Source organism: Danio rerio, chromosome 17, assembly GCF_052040795.2.
Source record: "Danio rerio strain M-AB ecotype USA chromosome 17, GRCz13ab, whole genome shotgun sequence".
Classification (NCBI taxonomy): Eukaryota; Metazoa; Chordata; class Actinopteri; order Cypriniformes; family Danionidae; genus Danio; species Danio rerio.
The window spans coordinates 39582089-39608031 of NC_141037.1; the positions used below are offsets into that span (position 1 = coordinate 39582089).

The window sequence follows — 25943 nt, forward strand, 5'->3', positions numbered from 1 at the left end:
TGTAAAAAATATCTTGATGCCTTTTTGATCACTAAAATAATGACACAAAACACAAAGTATTATAATATAAGAAAATTTCATTCATCTTAAAACATCAATTCCCTGTAATCTACCCTGTAATCGATTTTTGATTTATTGATTTTATTTAAGCCCATGTTAGATGCAAATATAATGTGACTTTGATATCAAGGTAGTCAAATAACTCCAGGCTCATTCTGAAAACATACCCCTATATACATTTCTGGAGAGTGCCAAATACATCCCAGGAGCTACACTTTTTTGCAGTTTTTGTTTTCGCTCTTCAACCAGAAGTCTCTATGTGTGCTTTTTCAGATCTCAGATGTCTCCGCGAGAGCCATTTAGGCCTGCTGTTCTCACGTAAATCCACCAGTCGCCGCTGTCAACCGACAGACTGATTGAATGACAGACCGATCGACTGACCCACTCACCTAACTGACAGAAAAAGATCCAGAAAAAGAAAAGCCATTGCCTGATTTTTACCAAGTTTTCAGATTTCACTACATTCTCACACTGTTATTTATTTGTTTATTTTATTTTTTACCTTCTGTTTTTGTCTTACATGCTCTCTGGAACCATTCTTTACCAGACTAGAACCCCGTCTTTGTGGTCAACTCCTCTATGCGTCTTCAATCCACTGACGGATGTGGCGAGCTAACTAGACAAACTGTTACATGGGCACATGGGGACCCTTCGAAATCCTTAATTCCAAAGGGCTCTTCAAAATGGACAGTTTTGAATACTTTGGTTTGGAAAGACTTCAGTATGGTGGTCATAATTGTTTTCACTCCAAAGTTCACTCCATTTTGGAATGCACCATCAATTATTGATTTTAATGTGGGACTCTGTTGGTGATTTCCTTAAAGGTCACCCAAGATGTTTGGACAGATGTTTGGACAGAACTGGCAGTTTATGGGTATAGTGTGTCCATAGTCATATTGGAGTGATATAAACACAATAAGTCTCTTTTTAAAAAATTCTGACGTTAAAATAGGACCCAAATCCCAGTGATTTTGAGGCCCACTGCAACTTAATGGAGGAATGTGGTTTTCCCTGCCCACCAAATTGATGGACAGGTACCATGTCTCCATAATAACATGTAAACACATGTCCACAGAACTTTTTTTGCAAATAAACTGGGAATAAAACATTTGTCTCAATTCTCTGTGATTTATATGTTTTATAAGTTTAAAATGTTTTTAAAGGGGTGGTCCACTATGATATCATATTTTAAACTTTAGTTGATGTGTAATGTAGCTGTGTGAACCTAAACAACATCTCTGAATGTAAAAAGTTCTAAGTTCTAAGGGAGACCTTGGTTTTTACAGAGATAGCCTAGCAAAGCCTAAGCTCCCCTGGGCAGTGAGAAGCAGCTGCATTTAAAGCCACAGGCTACAAAAACAGCTACACTGTAGTCAGATACCAACATGAGGAGTTTCTACATTGTATAATAAATAACCTGATGGGTATTTTGAGTTGAAACTTTACAGACAGATTCTAGAGACATGAAAGACTTATCTTACATCTTGTACAAGGGTAAAATAGGTGCCCTTTAATTATTTGACACCGTATTTAATAGACCATTCTAAAATGACTAAAACTCTCCAACAGCAGGTCGTCCAAATGAAGGTCAAAGGGGCGACCATTTCAGTCATAGTAGAAGAAGCTGACCTTTATATATCTTTTTTTCCCTCAGAATACTACATGTTTATAATGTCACTAACTCTTTCAAGTCCCTCAAAGGCTGGTCGTCCATGAAAGCCAAACGCATGAGAGGATCATTTGGAAAATCTCAAAGGGCAAACAGTTCAACACTGCAGCTGAAATTGTTCATCAGTTCAGAACAGAGTAAAGATTCTCTTCTCTACTTGTGTAATATCAAAGACTCTATACACAAGACATGTCACTCGTATCTTTTTGATTAGGGAAAAGTGTAACTGTGAATATAGACTGACGATATTCTGGGGGAGGGGCTCTGACCAGACGTGGGTTTCTGCAGATTTTGCATGATTTGGACGTTTAGGAGTAAAAAGAAAGACACAGTTGTTGTTTAATTTTATTAGTGATTCCTTATATGAAATTCAGTCGAAGGTCGAGAGGCGTTTCAAAGATGGCTGCCGAGTGAAATGACTTGCCTTTAAGGGACTTTGGTAATATTGGCACGAGCCGAGAATGTTTGCTGCTAATTCTAACCACGAGAAATCTAGTCACCCTGTACTTGAATTATTAAGCTGAGTCCTCTGTCATGCAAGACACATCATGATTGTTCAACTTCAGACAGACTGACCAATAAATAAATAGCAAATTATGCCAAGTGATGACAAGCATATATTTGGTGACATCATGTTGTGTTTTACTGCTAAGAATCCATTTAAGCCAAAATACAGAATTTGCGCACATTGCCTGCATTTGAAAAACACCTTTAGTCTGAGCAAACTTTATTTTAATTCTTGTCTCTTTTTTCCAGGTAGTCCGCAGTCAAGTGAAACATTACATGCTGAGTTGTCATGGTTTGTTTTGACTGAGGGCAGTGGAGCACTTGCTCTCTCACTCCCTTTTTTTCACTCTTCCACACTGCTTTAAAGGAATGTTCTGGGTTTAAAGTATGCACTACACTAGTTTCTAAAGCCTATATTGACAACTTCTAATGCGGCCTGATTTATTAGAAATATAAATAACACTATCTGACTAATATCTGACTAACTAATAATCTGACTTTGTAGCCTCTTGTGCTCATCAAGGCTGCATTTTTGTTTGCGTAAGGTTTAGGAACTTTATTATGCGTGTTCTTGATGGTGTAATCTGTCTATGCCCCTGTCCATGTTTCATTGTAGGCTGACTCTATTTCCACTCTCTGTAACAAACGTACTGAAATCCATTCCCAATTTTCTTAGAATTCGGGCCTCTAAATACGCACACACATCGCTTCCCTCTTCCTGTTCCGGCAAACTAGCCTCAGGTTGTTCTGTCTGTTTCTGTTTTCTATGTCGTCAACCTTGTTCAGGAATGTCTTAACTTGTGATTTAACGGAATTTGCAAGAGCATTAAGTTTTATCTTCTGCTCCAAAAATGCGTTCCTCTGCCTCCTTTACTGTATGTTCTTTTATCTCTGTGATTGCTCACATAACGCTGACAATTTTATTTGCTACTCATTTTTCATTTTCTCACCACCACCTGCCATCAAAAACATTGACTCCCTCACACTATTCAAATCAAGACTTAAAACCCACTTATTTAAGATGGCTTTTATTACTTAATTTTATCTGCATTATTGTTGTGTATATTTTATTATTTATCTTGTTGTTTTATTGCTCTTGTTGATTGTACGGTGTCCTTGACTTGCTAGAATGGCGCCTTTAAATAAAACGTATTATTATTATTTATTTTTTTTTTTTAGTGGTTTGTGACACATCTGATGTGCTGGGGTTCATCTCTTTTCACTTCGTCTGCTTTATCAGAATCCTGCAACATTTCTTGAGCCTCGTTAAACATCTTTTCTTGTGTTCTGTTCTTCTTTTTCGGTGCCATTTCAGTTGTTAAACCGTTATGTGGTCAATAACCTATAATGTATCAAAGATTTAAGCACGTTTAAAGGATTTATATTAAAAATTATGGAAGGGTCGTTATCTCTTGTCATCTCACTACCACTAACCAGAAGCCAGGCTGCAATTATTTGATTTAAAAAAAACAGTAACATTGTTGAAGAATATTACTCCAATTTAAATTGGTGGTCCTTAAAAATCCCCGGATGTCCTTCCAAAAAGGGTATGACCCTGGCTTCCTGGCCAAATTTGTGCCATGGGCTCTTTATGGCCTCCTAACTATTCTCATATTAATTGGCTGCATCACTCACTGGTGGTGGTTTTATATATGTTTCTTTATTTAACCAGATTAAAAAAAGCCATTAGGATCAAGATCTCATTAACAAGGCAAACCTGGCCAAGAGATCCGCAACACATGACTTTTTAAAATTTAATAGTAATATAAATAATAAGTATAAAATTAGGATAATAAAAAAATACAGTTTAGTTGTTCAGCCATGCCACATTACAATCTGTTAAAAACACATATATTGAGAAATGGACTGTTGTTGTTTGTTAAAAAGGATAGAGGAAAAGATTTGAGGTGAGGCAGTGGCGCAGTAGGTAGTGCTGTTGCCTCACAGCAAGAAGGTTGCTGGTTCGAACCTCCGCTCAGTTGGTGTTTCTGTGTGGAGTTTGCATGTCCTTCGCTTGGGTTTCCTCCGGATGCTCCGGTTTCCCCCACAGTCTAAAGACATGTGGTACAGGTGATTTGGGTAGACTAAATTGTCTGTAGTGTATGAGTGTGTGTGTGAATGTGTTTGTGGATGTTTCCCAGATATGGGTTGTGGCTGGAAGGGCATCCGCTGTGTAAAAAATGCTGGATAAGTTGGCGGTTTATTCCGCTGTGGCGACCCCGCATTAATAAAGGGATTAAGACGACAAGAAAATGAATGAATAAAAAGATTTGATTGTGATGAGCACTATGATAAGATTCACTTGAACATAGGACATACTGGCTTTTTGACTTATGAAGAAGGGAACTTAGGTATAAGGCACCAGACCCAGAAGAGCCTTGTAGACCAGAGTCATCCAGTGGGTGCACCTTATTACATTCAGAGAAGGCCACTCAGCTTTGGCATAAAGTTCAGTTTCAGTTTCCTTTATTTATGTCATTCATCACATCACAATAGAATTGTAATGCAGAATGAAATTACGTTGCAACAGACCCAACAAGAACATTAAAAACATCATTATACAAACACTATAAAATCCTAACAAAATAAATAAGCTTTTATAATTCCATAAAAATCTAAAAATATAGCTATATAAGATATAACCTATTTTAAAAAATCTCTGAAGAGAATGACTTAATACTTAAATACCTATTTCACCATTTGTTGTAATTTCAACAATTTATGTTAGTTTAACTAATTTATTGATTTATAATTTAACAATAGCTATCAACAATGCTTAAGAAATGGTATTATTCAAAAGTCTTATAATGACAGGATAAAAACTATTACGAAACCGCACTGATTTGCTCCTCAGGCTTCTGTAATGCCTGCCTGATGGCATGAGCGTGAGCAGGCTATGGCCAGGGTGGGTTGGATCCCTTAAAATGCTATTTGCCCAAGACAGACAACGTCATTGATAAAGTTCCTCGATAGATGTCAGTTTGACTCCAACAGACCTTTCAGCTGACTTTATGATCCTCTTAATGTTCTCGTCAGACACTGCTATTCTCATACCAAAGGGAGATGTCATTAGTAAAAACACTCTCAACAGCTCCCAGTTCACAATGGTGAGTAAGTCTCTGACAACCTGTGACTAACCTCAGGGCGTTGTGATAAACAGTTTCAAGGCTAAAGACATTTGGTTGAAGCATTTATATATAAAACACCACCTTATAGTCAATCAATGGTAAAATGTTGCAGACACCAAATGTTTACAAGCTTTAAGAAAAAAGCAGGATGCATTTCGATAGTAAAACCCAAGCTTAACTTTCAATTTTCAAACCAACTTTGCTACAGTATGTGCTCTTTGAAGGAAACCTCCTGATTAAGTAAAAAGCCAAAACACCTATAGCTAGACATTAAATTAATATGTTTACCTTGGGCAGTAGTAATTAATGGTTGGTTCTGCACAGGAGTGGAACAATTGGTAAAAATCATTCATTTAGATTTATCTACATTTAAAACTAAATTTCAATAAAGATTGTATGGCCTGAGAAAATGAAGGAGAGCAATATAAATCACTGTATTATCAGCGTACAGATGATAAAAGGCATTTGGAAGGTTGTCACACAAGTTATTAATGTAGATAGAAAATAATAAAGGCCCTAATACCGATTCCTGTGGCACTCCTTCGGGCACCTCTAAAGATAAAGAAGTCAAACAGGCCATATGGACATTTATAGTATTAATGGATTATTATTATTATTATTATTATTATTATTATTATTATATAAATATTTGAAGGTGTAAAAGTGAATTTATGCTACAATTGGTCTAAGAAATACCAATTATTTATCTAATTTGAACCCTAAAATGGCTTCCACTACTGTTTTAATAATGTATTCATATTAATTTGGGCATATTAAATCATATTTTTGCAAGGGTTAATTTAGAATTCAAATCACAAGCACATTTTTGGATCATTTTACAAAGTTTTATCGCAGATTAAACCATTTATGTTATGTAAGGAAATAAAGTCTGTCCTCTCATAATGAACAGCGTATGATTTATGAATTTTTTTCTTATAATTGTATGCATTTTGCTGGGTATATTTATGTACCTGTGCATTGAATACATGGAGATGTGGTGACATGACTGCATTGAATGCACATGGTGAATTATTGCAATGAATTACAGAAACAATGAACTTTGAAACTTTGTGTAAGTATGACCATCTGTTGATAGACTCGTGTTTCTGTTCTGTACACAACGGGGTGTGGTTCTACAATTACCTCAACAGTACATGCTTTGCACATGCACTGGAGGCATGAGGAGATTGGGATGTGTGCCGCCTGCTTTCTTATTTTGATCCAAACATCTGCAGCAGGCCCTAAGTTGGACTTAACGTATTTGGGTGTTGCCATTTCAGGCCACAGTAAAGGAGAAAATAAACCCACAGAAATGATGTTGGAAATGTTATACAGCTGATTAAGGCATTACATACAGATGTAGTTTTCCATATGAGCAAACAAAACAAATTATGAAGGAAAGAATGATTAGGAAATGGGATATTTAAAGTGTATAACTGAATTCTTATGCAGCTTAATTTGACTTTTTTTTTTTTAGATTATATATCTTAGTGGCATTATTATTATATTTTTTGCACTCTGCAGGTTTTGTTTTAATTAATTTTTATAATGATTATTAATTTTTTAAAGCCATTTAGGGCATATAAAACCAGTCTCTTACATAAACTCTCCTTAGAAACTTACTTTTTGGATAACAGATTTTAAATTGTTGAATTGATCAACAATTGAATTTCTAACATCAACAAAAACATTTTATAGTTCAAAAATGTATTTTCTGATATCAACAAAAGAATTTTCATATCAACAATTAAAAGGTTGATATCATTCATTCATTCATTCATTCATTCATTCATTCATTCATTCATTCCTTTTCCTTTGGCTTGGTCTCCTAATTCATCAGGGGTTGCCGCAGCGGAATGAACCACCAACTCATCCAGTATATGTTTTGCACAGCGGATGCCCTTTCAGCTGCAACCCAGTACTGGAAACATCCATACACACTCATTCACTACGGCCAATGTAGTTTATTTAATTCACCTATTACATCGCATGTCTTTGGAATGTGGAGGAAACCCATGCAAACACGGGGAGAACATGCAAACTCCACACAGAAATGCCAACTGGACTACAAACTGTGTTGCCTGATATCATCAATTGAATATAATTGCATTGATATCAAAAATGTAATTTTTAATAAAAATATAGTTTCAGACATTAACAATGTTATTGATCATTTATATCAACAATTGTATTTTTTAATTAAAATGCAATTGTTAATATGAAAAATATTTTTGATATTAAAAACTGAAAATCAAAAGTGTAATTTTGATGTCAATTAAATTGTTGATATTAAACAAAACAGAGTTTTTGATATCAACAATTGATTGTTGATGTCCGGGTGCTTCGGCTTCTCCGACAGTCCAAAGACATGCAGTGTAGGTGAGTTTGATAAAATTGGCCGTAGCGTATTAGTGTGTCTATAAGAGTGTGCGAATGTATTTCAGTAGTGTAATTAGTGCTGGGTTGTGGCTGCAAGTCATCCATTTCACTAAACCTTTGCCAGAGTAATTGGCGGTTCATTCCATGGTGGCATCCCCTGATAAATCAGGGACTAAGTGAGAGAAGAAAGAGAAAGGAATTGAATTGTGCTGTGCTCGAATGAATTTTAATTAGTAAAAATGCAATTTTTTGAGACTGATCTGGCTCCATTAAAATATTCATAGGTTTGGAACAGCAATGAATGATGACAGGATTTTCAATTTTGGGTGACCAACAATCTTCATGAAAAATCCATAACAGAATTTGAACGGTACAACAAATTGGTTAATTTTCCTTATGCAAAAATAAGACATTTTTAATTGCGTTCTTTTTTTTTTTGAAATGAGTTTACTTTCCTTAAATTCACTCCCACGTGTATCAATATATTTCCCTAAGAAAATGACAGTCAGGAGCGAGCCAGAAAACTTTGAGCTCTTCAAAGCTGGACAGTAGTGGCCCCTGATGCAATTTCCTGTGTGTGCGGAGCAGACGTACAGACACGCAGAGAATCAGTTCATCGAAATGGATCCTCAAAATGATTCAGCGGTTCTTTTACGTCATTACGCTGTCCTGACCGCCGGTTGCGGTGTTCCGGAGAATTCAGTTCCCCCTGTTCCCCCCTTCACAGCGCATGCGCTAATTCTCAGTAATGACGTCATGCTTTCGCTTCGCTAGTGAATCAATTCGTGTTGGTTTTGAAAATAAAATAAATAAAAATCGTGTTGGTTTTGCTGTATTAACAAGCCTAATGTTGTTTGCATTAAACATTTTTTTATTATATTTAGTAATTGTAATTTTTGCATGCACTCATTAATTGTTTTGTTGTTAATGTGTGCGTGATGTGCGTGTTTTTCTTTCAAACAAGCATCGTCTTTCAAATAAGCCTTGTCGAGAAAAATAGCACTGCAAAATTAGTGTCTCTTGTTTTAGGTAAGTCACGATGATGCTTGTAATGTTTAAAAATTGCATAGACTGTTAATGCAAACATTTGACACTTATCTGCATATGAAAACACATGAGAACAGATTTTCTGTAAGCAAGGGAAGTTTCCTGGATTAAAAAAACTAAACAACAATACAATGACGTCTTTTTAATCTAATAATTGTCTCCAACAGTTTTCATCTGCAGAAAGGGCATTTAAACAACAATTATGGATACAGCACAGAAAACAGATAAAAAATAGGCTCAAATTTGTATTTTTTTTACTTTTTTACTATCTATAAAGGGGTGTTACCATTGAAAAGGCATGGTAATTTTTTTACATTGCCCAAAGAAGTGTTAACTCCTATATATTACCTTTTGTGGATTTGAAAGGCACTACAATGATGCTGGTGACATTTTTTAATGGTATAATTATGTCTAAACTCTTATATGTTCAGATAAGTGTATTTACAGTGATTTATGTTATTTTTGTGGACTACACAATGACCATATGCATTCACCTGCTTGGGTAAATGGGTACTTTTTTATTTTTAACAATTTTTGTACCTTTCTTGTTAAATTGACAAAAGCTGTTAAACATTATTTTAATGTTGAGGCAATTGTGGGTAATTACCCTGCATGATCTTTCAGATTGCCTGTGATTGATCACCAGTCATGTGTTGGCAGAATAGGGCTGTGCGATATTGAAAAAACAAAATAAAACTATTGCAATATTTCGTTGGTCTGCCTTGTATATTGTGATATAAATACAATTTCACCAGATTGGTTAAATAGCTCTGTTAAAAAATAATTCATTATTTTACATTGATTGGCATGATTTTGTAGGGGACTGATTGAATCATGCATAAAACAATTTACAAGCATATATAAACAGGGCAAAGACAAAACTGCTGAGATAAACAGTGTTTTTTTTTTTTTTTTTGGAGCATTCAGTACAGAAATTGAACAATCAAATGTAAAATAACACTAGTCTTCTTTATATTAAAAATAAGTACAATTAATATTTGTTTAAGATATAAAAGTTATAATTTATTGTGCCTGAATGTATTAAACTCTTTGAAATCACATGCAAATAATACTTTTTTATTTAATTTTGGTTAAAATCTGCAGCTACTCCACAAATCACATGTACTCTGAACTCCTGTGCTGTTCAACATTGCAGATGTGACTACTGCAGATGGGCACATTGCAATATTAATGCTGATAAGATATATTGTACAGCCTATAATGTAGAAAATATCATTGCTTAGCTTGCTTTAAACACTTGAAAATGTGCACGTATTTTTGGTTGGTTCGTTTTAAAAGATTTTAGCTTTTTTTGCTAGTTTAAACTATTAATTATATATATATATGAGTGATAAGCATATGGGTTGTTCAAATAGTAAACTCATTTAATGTATCATCCTTTTAATTTACGCCTACTTATGTTTTTTTTAAAATGTAACAAAATTGTTAGATTTAAATCTGATGTTAAAAAGGCATTGTATATTGTGTTTTCCAATCCTCAGAAGGTAACACTTTCCTCTGCTTCGGGAAAATCTGTACTCCTGTGTTTTTAATGTAAAGTCACTTTCTGAAGATACATGACAAGCTACGTAAATATGTCTTTTAAAACAACACAAGTATCACTGTGATTTATCTGAAATAAAAAACACTATAATTTGTGCAGTGTAGTATGGTTTATTTTTTTCGACAAGGCAAACTGTTTGAAAGAAACAAGCGAACGCGTGCTAAAAACAGGAACAATACAATAGACACGTGTGTCTATGCAAATAATTAAAACATTTTATAAACTCTGTGATGAAATAAACACTGGGCTTACGAAAATACAGCAAAACAACCATGAACTGTTTCAGTTCGCGAAGTGAATTCATGACGTCATGATTTGTGTGCATGGAATCAGCCGTAAGTTGCGCATGCGCTGTGAATGGGGGAACAGGGGAACTGAATTCTCCGGAACACCGGCACATCTACATTTATGCAACATAATGCTCACAATTTAACAATTGTTTCTCAAAAAAGGTAAAAAAAAAAACTAAGTTGAACAAATGCCACTTTTTTATTTGTATAATCAGTAACTTTAAAGTTAGGTTATTACTTAAATAAATTACGTAAATAACAGTACGAGTACTTTTACCTCAGAAACAATCAGAAAGTGTAACGTAAAGCTACACCTGCCATTTCTACTGTCAGCTAGGATTTTAGTCTTTTAACGTGTTAAACGGTCAGTGAATCGTAAGCTTGGTCTTGTGGAACCGACTCGGATAAACGAGTCTTTCACGAATCGAACAGCAGAGAAGGGGGTTTGGCTCCCGGCGTAACCTGACCCCAGAACTCGGCTCTTTAAAGGAATAAAGGATGAATTTACTGAATGGAGATCCGCTGCAACGTCTGCTGTGTTCAGAGCAGGACTGGGTCCTCTAACAGACTTCGCAACGGAGAATTAAAGTTTTGGAGGAGCGACTTTTGAGAGAGTTTATGAAGTTTGGAGGCGTAGCGCAGCGATGTGATGTAATGTGATCTGCCGGTTTTGAAAACATTAAAGTGAAAATCTCCGGCGGTCAAGAGAAGGACAGTCACAAGGTAAGTTCAGCGGTGGGTACGTGGTGGGTTACGAAGATGAAACTAGTTTGTCTCTTAAAAATGTTGCATGCTTGATCAAATTGATGTTTTTATGCTTTACATCTCTCAAACTGCAGTTAGGATGTTCAGGGGGTCCATATATGTTAATGTTGACATTTTCTAGCCTGACACACCTGTGCGTTGTGCCCATTTTTGGACAAAAATTACGCCAGCAGTACATGTGCCCTTATGTTTTTAGCAGTAAACAGATGTTGGTGCATTTAAAGTTTTGTTGTGCTGTTTGTTGAACCCGTAAAACAGTGATGCTGTTTGCAAGCCACTTTTAGTCGCTCGTTCAGAACACTTAATAACACTTGAGAAGTGTTTCTCAAGAGTGTTTAGGTCTGTGCCATTCCCAGTGCATGTGCTTTTGTGCTCACATGGAGTTTTTCATAAATAAGTTTGAGTTTGACCTTACACACACTCCATCTAGGAGTGCACAATAAACAGTGTAATGAGTTGTATAAGCCAATCTGTAATATAAATCTATATACGCAAAATTGACTTGGACATAATATTTCTGGAAGAAGCTGCTTTGTTTTGAAGTATTAAATAATATTTAATAGGTGATTATAAAACACAAGTAGATAATAATGCATGACAATGGGACTGTGTCAAGGTCAGGGGATCTATCAAAACGTCCAATATATTTTAGGATTTGGTAATCTTTTTTCGTTGGTCAAGTGGTCAACTCTGGTAGAACACCAATAATGTTCATGATTAAAAATCTATTTTATTGTAATATCAAAATTAGCATAATATTTGCTTCATTTTTAATTTTTTTTACATTTATATACATATTATATTTCCTGCATTAAAGGTGAAAAGAAAATATGGGTCCGTCAACTGTATATTAAGTGGTCTTAACTAATATGTACTTACACTCCAATTAATCATTTGTTAAATTGCAGCTATTGTGTATACATGTTTTTATGATTGATTAAATACCTGCTTGTAATTACATCTGTAATTAATTTCTGTATTACATTTGTAATTACACTGTTGACCATTCCATACACCTTAATTGAACATTAAACTTACCCATACCACCAAACCTGTCCTTAACTCTACCCGTATCCCATCTCAAGAGCACCACAAGTGTTCTGCAATACATTATGAACACAGTAAGTACACTGTATTTATTTTGTAAATACATTTATTTGTATTTTTGCAAGTGCATAGTAGTTAAAGCCACCTGATCTAAAGTTGACCCCAAAATATGACATTATAATGACATTGAATCAAAATAAGGTGAAAAAATTAGTTTTTTGTAAATAGTTTGAAACTGCAATTTATTTAAATTTCTTATTGTTAACCCCTTTATTCGTCATCTTTTAGCTTTAGTTACATATAAGAGCTCATTCTTATTCACAAAAACAAGATGTTTGCTGAGTGAAATGACAACAAATTAAATTTAACATCTCATGTAGTCCAAAAGCACAAACCCCAAACTTGGCTAAATCTTTCTCTTGAAAGCAGTGTTTTGTCCTTATTCTCTTCATCCTGTATCCGTCAATGCTTTCTAAAGAACGCCACAGAGAGTGTGTAGGTGATATTTACACCTCTGCGTGGAGGGATGTCATAGGCTGTATTTACTGCTCCAGCTGATAATGAGTGTGGCCAGTTTGCAGATGCCTGTTATTAGGCCAAAGCTTCCTGTAGACCGGAGAAAAAGAAGAAGGAATCAGAGAAGACCGTATTGGAGAGGTGATCTTTTGGAGATCTACAGCTGTTAAGAACTCGCTGTGATTCATGTAATTCAGCCTATTTATACCACCACTAAATGGGTGTTGTATTCAGCAGCAGATGTTCTCACCCCTAAATATGACATATCTGCAGGCTCAGGCTGTGGTGATGTGCTATATTCAGTTGTGCCTTTTGGCGTCATTGTTGGCTGTAGACTTATAGTCATCATATTTAGATGCTTCTTAATCCAATTTATGGTTCAGTGGTATGGTTCCTCAAGTCTGGCCAAAGCGGTCTGTAACTGGTGTAACTGGTAGGTATGGGAGATGTGGACTTAAAATTATATCTCAATATTTTCCGGGGCTTTTTTTATTGCGATAACAATATTATTGATGATAGTTCATACAGTATGTATCCACTGAGAGACAAAAAATGCTGCATTTGTATAGAAAAGAAGTATTTTTCATGTTTTTATTTTTATATTTTACAAAAAAATTGGTCTTTAACCCTACAAAACACTTTTTATGGAAAGATATATATAGGCATAAAATATATTTATAGACCATTTTGAGGGATGTAAACAATAACAATGGTCCAAACTTATTTCCAGTTTTACATTTTTATTTTCTATATTAGCTTCCGAAAATTCTGAACGGTTGGGATATTGATAAATAATGTTACGACAGCTGTTGTAATTTTAAGATTGGATTGAATTGCCTCATTACAGTTATTAAAATAGTTTGACAAAAAGCAGCAAATGTTCATGCAGTGACATGGCCACATTAAAATGGTCTATAATGCACTGCTTATAGACCTAGCCTTTACCATTGTATTGAAAACTCATGTGATTTCTTCTTCATTCTGTGATGTTAAACCATGTCTGGTCACAAAAGTTAGTTATTTTAAACACTCGACTGGTGTTATGACATGAATTTGGACTGAAGATATGTCAGTAAATCTCTTTTGTAAATGGGCTGAAGCATGCAAAACTATCACACACTTACTACTGCAATAACTCATTGCCAGTTTAATAACTTACACCAGTTTTAGGTTTTATCGTTATTTTGTACCTTTTAATTGTGGGGGATTTTTTTACAGATATTGGCAAACAACTAGAGACTGGCCCATCTCTAGTAAGCTTATCTCAGCCTGACCTCTGACCAGCTAATTTAAAATATCGCAAAACCTAAATCTGAGACCAGCTGACTACTTTCAAGCTCTTTTACTGTGTAGTTTTACAAGAATCACCCTTTATATTGTAATGATTACACAAGTTGAAGTTAGATTAATTAGTCCCCATTAGATTTTTTCTTTTTTAAATATTTCCCAAATGATGTTTAACAAAGCAAGGAAATTATATGTCTGATAATATTTTTTTTCTTCTGGAGAAAGTCTTAGTTGTTTTATTTCATCTAGATTAAAATCAGTTAAAAAAAAAAGAAAAAAATATTTTAAGGTTAAAATTATTAGCTGCTTTAAGCCAGATTTTTTTCAATAGTCTACAGAACAAACCATCGTTATACAATAACTTGCCTAATTACCCTAACCTGCCTAGTTAACTTAATAACCTAGTCAAGCCTTTAAATGTCACTATAAGCTGTATAGAAGTGTCTTGAAAAATATCTAGAAACATATTATTTACTGTCATCATGGCAAAGGTAAAATAAATCAGTTATTAGAAATGAGTTAAAACTATTATGTTTAGAAATTTGTTGAAAAATCTTCTCTCTGTTAAACAGAAATTGGAGGAAAAATAAACGGGGCTAATAATTCAGGGGGGCTAATAATTCTATGTTCAATTGTATTTACTGTGACACACAATGGAATCAAAAGGAATCTACATGGTTTAAGCTGGTTTAAAAAGTCTCCCCAAAACCAGCAAAAGAGCCAAGTGATGGCCTTTAAGTTCTTTTTTTATTTTATTTTTTAGCAGAAAGATAGAGATGAACATTCCTAGCCCTTCTAATAAGCTGACATGATGTTTAAAGCTCAACCGAGAAATACACTGAAGTCAGAAAGCATCAACCAGGATTTAATTGGTTTACTGTAGTTCCTGCTGAATAGGTTGACTTAAAACCAGGCCCAGACAGGCTGATAATTTTTAAAAATTTATTTTTTTATATTTTTGTGCAGAATTTAGTAAAAATCGGCGAATTTATGTGGAATGACTTTAGGGGTATCATAACTATAAACCTAATGAAGGTTACCTTTTTTAGGTTTTTAGGGTGTACAATGTAAATCCAATTAGATCCAAAGAAAGTTTCTCATATAAAATATACCATAAGATAAAAATTTATAATATTAGTTCACAAACCGTGGAGAATTATAGTATTAGTCAATAGTAAAAAATTTTTTATATTAGTAAAATACGGAAAATTTGGAAATGTGTGTGTGTGTGTATGTATATATATATATATATATATATATATATATATATATATATATATATATATATATATATATATATATATATATATATATATATATATATATATATATGCATAATTAATCCATTGTAAATACTTTAATTTGCGTGCAGATTTCATGTGGGCTTGCTTAAAATTACAGAAAACCCTGAAGGGGTGGTAGTGGAGATTTTCTACAGCTATAATTAAACACACCTGAACCTGCTAATCAAAGTCTTTAGACTTCCTAGAAACTTCCAGGTATGTACTGGCCCTTAAGGAGCAGAACTGGACATCTCTCAAGGTCTGGACTGTTGACAAGCATTCAGTTATTATTTTTTTCCACCAGAAACTGCAAAAGGAACTTTCTTTTTAGACTTTCAATTAGGACAAGGTGATAATGACAAACATCTCACATCACTATATGTCATCTCATATCCTTTTAATTAATAACTTAAAATATATATATTGAAAACATGTGGAGGTTTTTTTCTACATTTTAAAGTAAATACATATGTAAATATTATACATATGTAAACACTTATACATATGTGATCACCTTTCTCACTCGCAAAAGTTTGAATAAAAAAGTAGAAATAATAAAATATACAACACTTAAAAAAAAAATTTATAATTACAGGTCTAACATAAAATAAATAAAAAAAAGCTAAAAAGAGTGCAAAATGTAAACATTGTACCATAGAGATTGAATCTTTCTCTCAATGTTATTTGAATTTATTATTTACGGTGACGTATTTTGTGACAACACAAAATACGTCAGCATAAATAATGTATTTTGTGACACCACAAAATAAACAATAGAGCATAATATGAAACTACAGACTTTTTATTTTTTCCATAAGATATTACGCAGCCCTACCCTCAAATAAATTCTTCAGATTAAAGCTTGATATTATGTTTACATTGACACCAATATTCAGATTTTAATACGATTAGTAAGTCAATTCTCTGATTAAGAGTCTACCATTTAAACAATGATTTTTGATTACCCTAATCCAATTAAAGTCTCAATCGAACTAAACAGAAATCAAATTAAGATATGTGGAACATATCGTTGTCCAGCATGGCAAAGTTGGTCTTAAGCTGATGCAACTCTTTCTGACCAGCTGACCTTAAATGACCCAAAACCTCTCTAAACAATCAAAACTGGCTTTACAACCAACTAATGGACTTTGAGTTCTTTTTTCCCTCCAGAAACCTTGACAGGAACTATTCTTCATAATCACAATGATGCCAGAAAGCATCTACAGGGTGGAATGAATTAATTTGGCTGTTTTCTGACAAACAGCTACTTCGAGTTAGTCAGCAGACGTTTCTGTTAGTCAGACCTCCAAAGCTGCTGTTATGGGTGGCCATAAATTGTTGCGCAGACACCAAATGGAAACTTCATTGCAGGCTGAAACAAAAGATGTCAGAATCAGTTTAGCCGCGTGTGGTGGCCTTTCTTTGGAGATCTATTGCCCGTGCAGGAGCAAAGAGTTGGAAAGCTCATAGGCCGCTCGCTCCAACCTGTAATAGCTACTTTAAGTCTTCATTTGGAAGATCTCACACGACTGCTATAATCAAGCCACACACACATCATTTTTATTTGAATATAAATGCAGCGGTAATAGGTTTTGCATTCAAATTGTGTTCAATGTGATAGCAGAAACACACTTGTGAACACACACACACACACACACACACACATATATACTGCAGACTGACCCAGACACACTTTTTTTCTGATGATTTTGAGTAATTTAAATGAGATGCCAAAGTCTTGGAAAACCAGTTTGGTCTTGACAGAGAAACAACAGAGGGGATTTCACACGACTGCTGCGATGATATCATTTAATCGCTTACATCACCGCAGCTGCACGCTCAGCACAGATCTGGTGTGTGTGTGCGCCTGTGGGTACGTAAACTGACGTTTTAAAATGATATTCGTTTTATTGGAATAACAGAGAAGGTTCTGTTTTATTGAATGATGCACCAGAGACTTGTCCTGGTTTCCTACCGGCCTTTCATGACCCACACACACACTTTTTATTTTCTTTGCTTCATAAGATTTACTTTTTCCTACTACGCTGTTTGACATAGATTCTCCTTGTGTCTTAGCATATATATATATATATATATATATATATATATATATATATATATATATATATATATATATATATATATATATATATATAATAACAGCTAGCAGCTAATAATAACAGTCTCTTTGCAGTCATTAAAAGCTGTACATTGGTTTGTGTGCAGTTATGGGGTTATATATCAGGTTTGTTGCTGTGGATGTGCTTGGAGATATTTTTTGTCAGCTTTTCCTTTTGTGAATGTGCTAGAACTGGGTGAAATGTAAAAAAAAAAAAAAAGAAGAAGTTGAAATTAAAGTATTTCTTGTCTTAAATGATTACTTGCACTGTAAAAAGCGATTAGTTACTTAAAAAAGTGAGTAAATATGTTGCCTTAAAAGCGACACGTTGGAACAGTTGAGTTTATTCATTCATTCATTTTCTTTTCGGCTTAGTCGCTTTATTAATCCGGGTCCACCACAGCGGAATGAACCGCCAACTTATCCAGAACATGTTTTTACGCAGTGGATGCCCTGTCAGCTGAACCCATCTTTGGGAAACATCCATACACACTCATTCACACTCATACACTACAGACAATTTAGCCTACCCAATTCACCTGTACCGCATGTCTTTTGGCCTGTGGGGGAAACTGGAGCGCTCAGACGAACTCAAGCAAACGTGGGGTGAACATGTAAACTCCACACAGAAATGCCAACTGACCCAGCCGAGGCTCGAACCAGCGACTGCACTGCCTACTATTATGTAGCCAGAAGTACATGGCTGCATTTTAGTCCGGAGAAGAACGGTTAAAAGTAAACAGTGATAAATTTGATCAGGTGAGGGCTTTTCTTTTTCTGGATTGTTTTTTAAAACTGTCGGTTGGATTTAGGGAAGTAGACGGGCAGGTCAGTCTGTGCTTTTGAATACACTATTGGCTAGAGCTGGTTGATTAAGCGAAAAATAATCAAAATCAACATACAGAACATATAATTGATCTAATTTTCCCAGGTCGATAAAAATTTTTTTTTTCCCTACCGTGTGTGGAGTAACGTGACCTCGCTCCATCGAGAGCACACATATGGTCTGGTCAAGCCTTCACACTGTCGCATACTCATGCACGTCTTAAAAATGTACCTGCACATTATGACAACACTAAGCGCAAGCTCTGTGATCGATTTAGTAGTGTTGACACGCGTGTGCTGTGTGGAGAGCCACGGGACAGCAGAGAGCTCTTCATTGGAGTGAGTTTTACAAGTGTGGAGTCCCGTGGAGGAGCTGTTTTGTGTTTACCTTATGATTAAAGTTGTTGCACGTCTGCCGGTTCCCGCCTTTAAATGAGTGAGATTTAACTTCTTGTACATTAAGGTAGCATTCAGAAAAAAACAAAACCACAGAGGAACATAAACCCACTGCCAGCTAGCGTTTCAGAAGTGTTATTGCAGAGCAGCACAAACAGTATGCTGAACTATTAATGCACAGCTTTGCCAAAGGCAGGTCATCCCTATCACTCGATGCAGAAGTATAAACCAGCCTTAAAAGTCTGAGGCTGATTTATACTTCTGCTGCCACTTTGCAGCGTTAACTGATCTCTGGTCAGGTAGGACGATAGACCTATTCTCCTTACTTTGCACTAAATTGACTAACTAAGTTGCTCTTTGGTGATTTTTATTTAATGCAAGTTAATGGAATTCTTCTGGGGTTACAGTTCAGTCCTGAGGTTATATTGGGGTTTATTGAAGCAAACAGATTGTTAGGACATGATTATATTATTATATATAACACATTTAAAACATTGCTACTTTTTAATATCTTCCTGAGATACAAAAATGTCTGTCTCAAATGCAACTCACACATACGTTTAGACCATTGAGATAATAATAATAATATTTTTAAAAAATTCTGTGACCAATATTTTTACTTCACAAGATCATAATCAAAAGCCACAGGTATTCTTTTTTTGGACTATCAGAGTGCAAATAGCCTTTGACTTTCACTTTATGAATCACTAAGTGTACATCATACCCTTCCTCTAACAAATCTGCTGTACTCTTGTAGTCACATGGGAAAAGAATATGGTGATTCTCTTTCTTCCTCCCTTCCCCCTGTCACACAAACCAAGGGTGTGAAAGGCCTTGTTCCTCAAAGCATTAGCACAGAGGCTTCAGCGGCAAATGAATTATTTGCATGTTGCTGTCATATTTGGCAGTGCAAGTGGACGTGGGTTGAGCTAGCAGAAACATTGGCTTAATTTGACCTCTACTTCTGACGGCCATGCCAGGCTATGTTTCCCAAACCTCAGTCTTCAGCTTCAGTCAAGTCCGACATAACTGGACTCAGAGTTATGGCGTTTTGGTCAGCTAGCGGAATCTCTCTGTGCGCCGCTTCTGTAATTTGTCAGTAGGGCTGTAGTTACGACCATGCTAATTGCAGAGTGTGACATGGCGCAGTTGTACCGCTCTGCAGTTTCAATGTCTGCTGTGTCTGTGACTTCTGGTGTCCGTCCGTCTCATTTACCATTCCACTTCTGTTACAAGGGCCCACATATTGTCCAGAAGTGGCTTTGAAGTTTTGTTTATTGTTGGGACGTGAATTTTTGAAGTGTTCTCTCATCCCACGTTCTGTATTGACTTTTATTTTCCCACTGTCTGGGAATTTCAGAGTTTAAAATTAATGCACGTTTGTGACTGTCTACATTTTAAATCCGGTAACACAACAATGTATAGCACATTTATTCATTTGCACAAAAGTTTTACGATGTTTTGAAATTACTTCACTTAATATATAGTTTCTGTAACCCTCCCGCCCTGCGCATTTTGTATAGCTGTTTGTCAATACCAAGAACGCAAAGAATGGACTTGCGTTCTTGTGGAGACCGGTCTTGCCAAGTTACCTCTGAAGAACGAACTCGAGAGATGTCAAGAACAGAGAACGTGTCTTCTGAGAAATGAGATGATCTTCCCTGGTTCTTCCTGATGGTCACATGACGTTTACACATTTTTAATGGAAAATTATTGAAACATTACAGCATTCTTACAATGATTTATTGTTTTTCTCCTTATTCCCCTTACCTCTATTTACATTTCTGGAGGCTGCAAAATACATCCCAGAAGGTATGTATTTTTGCAGTCTTTGTTTTCGCGAATCCACGAGAATCCATTAACGCCATTTGCACCAGCTGTTCTCACAAAAACCCACTGTGGCCACTGTTTACTTACTGTTTGACTGACTGACTGACCGACTGACTGACTGACCAATCGACTGACCCACCCTCCTCCTTCCTTAAACCCTAGTAATTTTATCCATTGACCCATCCACCCACTTCCCTAAACCCAACCAACAATTTCCAAAAGCAATACAGAAAAGGAAATGCCCTCGCCTGATTTTTTTCACCACGTTTTCAGATTTTACCACATTCTCACCCTTTATTTACTTGTTTATTTTATTTTTTGGATTCTGATTTTTCCACTTTCTGGAACCCCTCTTTACCGGGCTCGAACCCTGTTGTCATGGTCAACTCCTCTCTGCGTCTGCCGACGTACATGACAAGCTAATGGAACAAACTGGTTTCAACTGGAAAGCCGTCCACACGGAGATAATTGGTCAGCTGGTAAGCATGAAAAGGAATGGCGTCATACCGCCCCGTAGCATTCGTTTAAAAAAAAGAAACAGCCATATGTACCTCTGGTTACATAATTTGCGGTCTCCAGAAACGTACATAGTGCTACGTTTTCAGAATGAGCCTGTGTTGATATAAACTATGCATAAAAACCTTATAAATATATGTTGCACAATTCATTCATTCGTTTTTTAGTCCGCTTAGTCCCTTTGTTAATCCGGGGTCGCCTCAGCAGAATAAAACACCAACTTATCCAGCACGTTTTTATGCAGCAGATGCCCTTCCAGCCGCAACCCATCTCTGGGAAACTTCCACACACTCATTCATACACACAATCATACACTACGGACAATTTAGCCTACCCAATTCACCTGTACCGCATGTCTTTTGGCCTGTGGGGGAAACTGGAACTCAAGTAAATGTGGGGAGAACTTCATTTAAGGAAACTCTTGAGGTAAATGAGTGATATATCTGAATTTTAATATTAAATCTATATTAAATGCTGTGCTTCCCAACTTCTTTATTCAGCACTAATGACTTCTGGGACTTCTCGAGCAAGTTTTGCTCTTAAGTCTGCATCAATGCGTCATCGATATCAAGAATGCATTCGGGAACTTTCATGTGTCCTCCGTTTTTGCGGTTAGGGTTAGGCAGTTGATAATGACATTACACAAGAACACAAGGTTGCTGAAGAATGTATATTGAGAAACAGAGTCTTTGTTACTTAACACACCTGATTCAGATCATCAGCTCGTTAATGTTCTGATGATCAGATCCATAAACTGATCCTTGCATGTCCAATAAGCAAACATACAAAATGTAGGACGGGGGCTCTCGAGTACCGGAATTGGGAACCACTAAATTAAACTATGTAAGTTCACACTGCAACATTTTTAAAGTTCTGGGACCCCTGTTGTTTTCACACTGCACAGTGCACAACTCTCTAGGGTAGCATTCAGTTCCTGCTGTGTTTACACTGCATGATGGATCAGTGACACGAGAATAGTGTGATCATGAAATAACTACAGATCACACATGAGATTCAAAAGTTCAATAAAAAATTCTGCAATGTGCTGCTGTGGCAAACATTTCCTTTTGGTTTCACTTTAATGTCATTGTAAAGCATATTTATTTAGGATTTATTCATCGTGGGCGGCACTGGCGCAAGAAGGTCGCTGGTTCGAGCATCGGCTGGAACAGTTGGCATTTCTGTGTGGTTTGAATGTTCTGCCCATGTTCGCGTTGGTTTCCTCAGGGTGTCCAACGACATGCGCTGTAGGTGAATTGGGTAAACTAAAGTGTTCGTATTGTATGTTTGTGAATAAGAGTGTATGGATGTTTCCCAGTGGTGGGTTGCAGCTGGAAGGGCATCCGCGGCATAAAACATATGCTGGAAAAGTTAATTACTAACTTAATAAAGGGATCAAGCCAAAAAGAAAATGAATGAATGAATGAACAAACTAACGAACGAAGGAACAAACGAACAAAGGAAGGAAGGAAGGAAGGAACGAACGAACGAATGAATTTATTCATCATTTATTATGTCAGGGCTAATATCATGCATTTTGAACTCAGCATATGTGGTCAATGAGTTTTTTCTGATTGGTTGATTAACATTAACATACTCCGTATAGCTTTTGACCATATAGAGTTCCGCATCATGTTACCAAATGATTTTTAAAGTGACTTTTTTTACACATGGTCACATTTAATTTATCTCTCACTTTCACTCTCAAAACATTGAATTAGTTTTAATACAGGCATTTAAAACCTGAAATATTCCAAAAATGTATGTATTGAGTTGGATAACAAATAGATAACACAAAAAGCTAATAGACCCCCTAACATCACAGAAATAGTGACATTTTAGAATGTGAGCTACAAACAATGTAGCTCGCCTGTCGGCTTTGTACAGGTAAAAAACAATCAGTGCTTTTCCGCCATTCAAGAGCTTGTCTCCTTTGAGCCTCTGCATTCTTCATCCCTTTTTTCAGAGGAAGAGAGAGAGACCCCCTCCCCTCAAATTGGTAATGGGGACTGTCATGCAGAAAGACTCCATTGTGTGGGCCAGGATCCTGTTTCTCCCCAGGCCTGTAATTAAGAAGGGATTGCTTGAGCAGGGATATTTAGGTGGCTGAATATAGGGTAGGGATTGCTTAGACCGCTGGGTAAACTGTCTACAAATGCATTGCTGGACCGACCCCATTCCTACAGCCTTAAAACGATAGATGTATGCGCCTAAAATGTGTATATTGAGAGAATGTACGTAGTAGCCTTTGTTAATCTCAGTGAGTTCACAGCTCAGGTTTGCTTTTCAGTGGTTTCCTTGGTGATCCCTAAAAGTGAGCTCATTTGAAGAGAGGGAAACAATAAAAAAAAAAGTGAAAAGAAACCCTTGGCCCAGAGCGTTTACTGCCAGACCTGTGATGTCAGCAGTGTGTTCTCATCTTATGGTAAATGTCAGACTTAGATCACCAAGATTTTGGCCTCTTTTTTATATTAGTGTCTAGTGGAAGGGAAAAGCAATCCAAACACTGCAAACACTTTAGTAAAGTTACTGTCAGTTAGATTAATAAGTAATGACACAAGACAATGGGGCGACGCAGTGGCGCAGTAGGTAGTTCTGTCGCCTCACAGCAAAAAAGTGGCTGGGTCAGTTGGCATTTCTCTGTGGAGTTTGCATGTTCTCCCTGTGTTCGCGTTCGCAAAATTACAACACCAACCTCATTTATGGCCGTGTTACACATTATCATCCTATGGATAATGCTTCGACTGATCTCGTTGGTCTTCAGAAGTAATTCACAACTTGGTCTTTATGGTGAATCTCTTCCAGAAATGACAGTGACTTTTTGTTTGTAAGTTTGTGGACGTTTGAGTAAATGCTGTCATGTGATGTGCATTTCCTTTCCGTTGAGCACATGAACACAATGGCAAATCAGCACTGTTTAAGAACGTGCTCAACATCGCTTAAATGTTAGCAGGTAGTTTTTAAATTTTCAGAACCGCATGGTATTGAGTTTCAGTATGGTGAACACACTAGTGGGCAGTGGCTGATATCGATTGTGTGGAAGCCAGTATCTTCTACAGTGCAGTGTAATTTGGCATTAATGTGAATTTCTCTTTTAAGTGTGACTTATTTCCAAAAAAAAAATCCACTTTAATTCTCGGGGTGCACCGATCCTGATACTTGGATCGGATATCGGCTCGATACCGAATATTTTTGCTGGATCGGCTAGAAGCACAGATGAATATTCAAGTGTAAATTCATGTTAAGTTCAGCGCTTCCCTCTGCTGCGTCTGTCAATCTTTTTTCATTCATTTACCATTCAAACTGCGTGTTGCCCTTGTTTATAACAACACAAAAAACTTTCTCTATCTGCTCCTATTAGTTTAAATAATCAGTGGAGAAATGCATTTGGTTTAGCATTAAATGGATTCATTTTGACCTGCAACAAGGAGTTCGTTGCTGTTTCTAAATCATGTTGCGCTGTGTCTGTTAGATCAGCAGATTGCATTCGCTACACTGAAGTAGAGAGGGCTATCACTTCTTCACACACAAAGTATGCTGACCTGAGATTTTAAATTAGAAAAGTCTCAATAATACATTGGACAGATCTTCAACGCACTGATTTTTCCCTTTTTGCTGCTGTTTTGGAAACGTCAGCAGATACCGGAGGGCTGCACGCTGTGTCTTAGTGATGAATCAAGCGCTTTATTTACGCATGGCTCCGCAGACGCAAAGTGCGCCGCTCCTTAAAATTTATCTTGCAAAAAGTTTCTGTTCTCTCATCCTTCCGACTGAGTTTATTCTTCCGAGGGAATACTTTCAGTGCTGCGAATAGTTTGAAAAGCCTGGCTCATTGTGATCAAAGTAGTTGATTAAATTAATCAAAGTTAAACTAACGGGTGAAATATAGATCGTCAAAAATAGAAAATAATTTAGCCAAATATGGGCTACTCTGGAACTGTGAATATTTCACTGTAATTTTATTTATAATAATATTTTATTTAACAGAGCAGTTTGTGTTTTGGCGCTGAAGCATATATGCGGACCTTGTTTTACTGCGAAATTAAGTGAGGGTATGTTTATTAAGTAAAACTGGCCTCAGACAGTTTAGTTTAGTCTGCATCAAACCTGCAGGAAAATATCAGGCTTTGCTAAAAGGCTGGTTATTTTAACAGTAATTAAGGTCAATAGTGGTAGCATATTACAGTTTGTAAAGAAAAATCTCAATATTAAAAAGGAAACATTTTCCTTTTTACAACAGATCATATAAATGTTGTAATGAATGCCCAAATAATGTAGCCTAGTTCATTAGGTCTGTTATTTTTACTAAAGAAGATGTATAATTTGAGTTTATCACCAAAACTATAGAAACTGTTTTATGTAAAAAAAAAAAAATAAATAAATAAATAATGCACATTATAGGGATCAGATCTGTATAGACTCAGGATTTTGGTATCGGGATCAGATCAGGTTCCAAAAAAATGGTATCGCTGCATCCCTATTTAATTGTGATGTTTTTTTCATAATTGTGACTGAACGTTTAAAAATTTCTCAAATTAATGTTTTTTTTTTTTTAAAAATGTATTTAAAATGCCTAATTTTTTATTAATGTATTACTTGCTAAAAATCAAGATGTGGAAAAGTTAAGAATTATATGGTCATTTTGAAATAGGTATTTTCATATATTTTGAATTTTGTGTGTGTGCATGTGTGTGGTGGTGGTGGTGGGGGCTAGG

At 35.9% G+C, this 25943-nt stretch overlaps 1 protein-coding gene across 1 annotated transcript in view; it reads left to right on the forward strand.

Annotated features, from left to right (window-relative positions):
• The first annotated feature begins 11155 nt into the window (after window positions 1-11155).
• Window positions 11156-25943, forward strand: part of plekhh1 (pleckstrin homology, MyTH4 and FERM domain containing H1) — a 90676-nt gene continuing 75888 nt past the window's right edge. The window contains exon 1 of the mRNA NM_001077519.3: window positions 11156-11367. The gene's annotated coding sequence lies outside the window, so the exon portion shown is untranslated. The remainder of the gene's footprint in view (window positions 11368-25943) is intronic.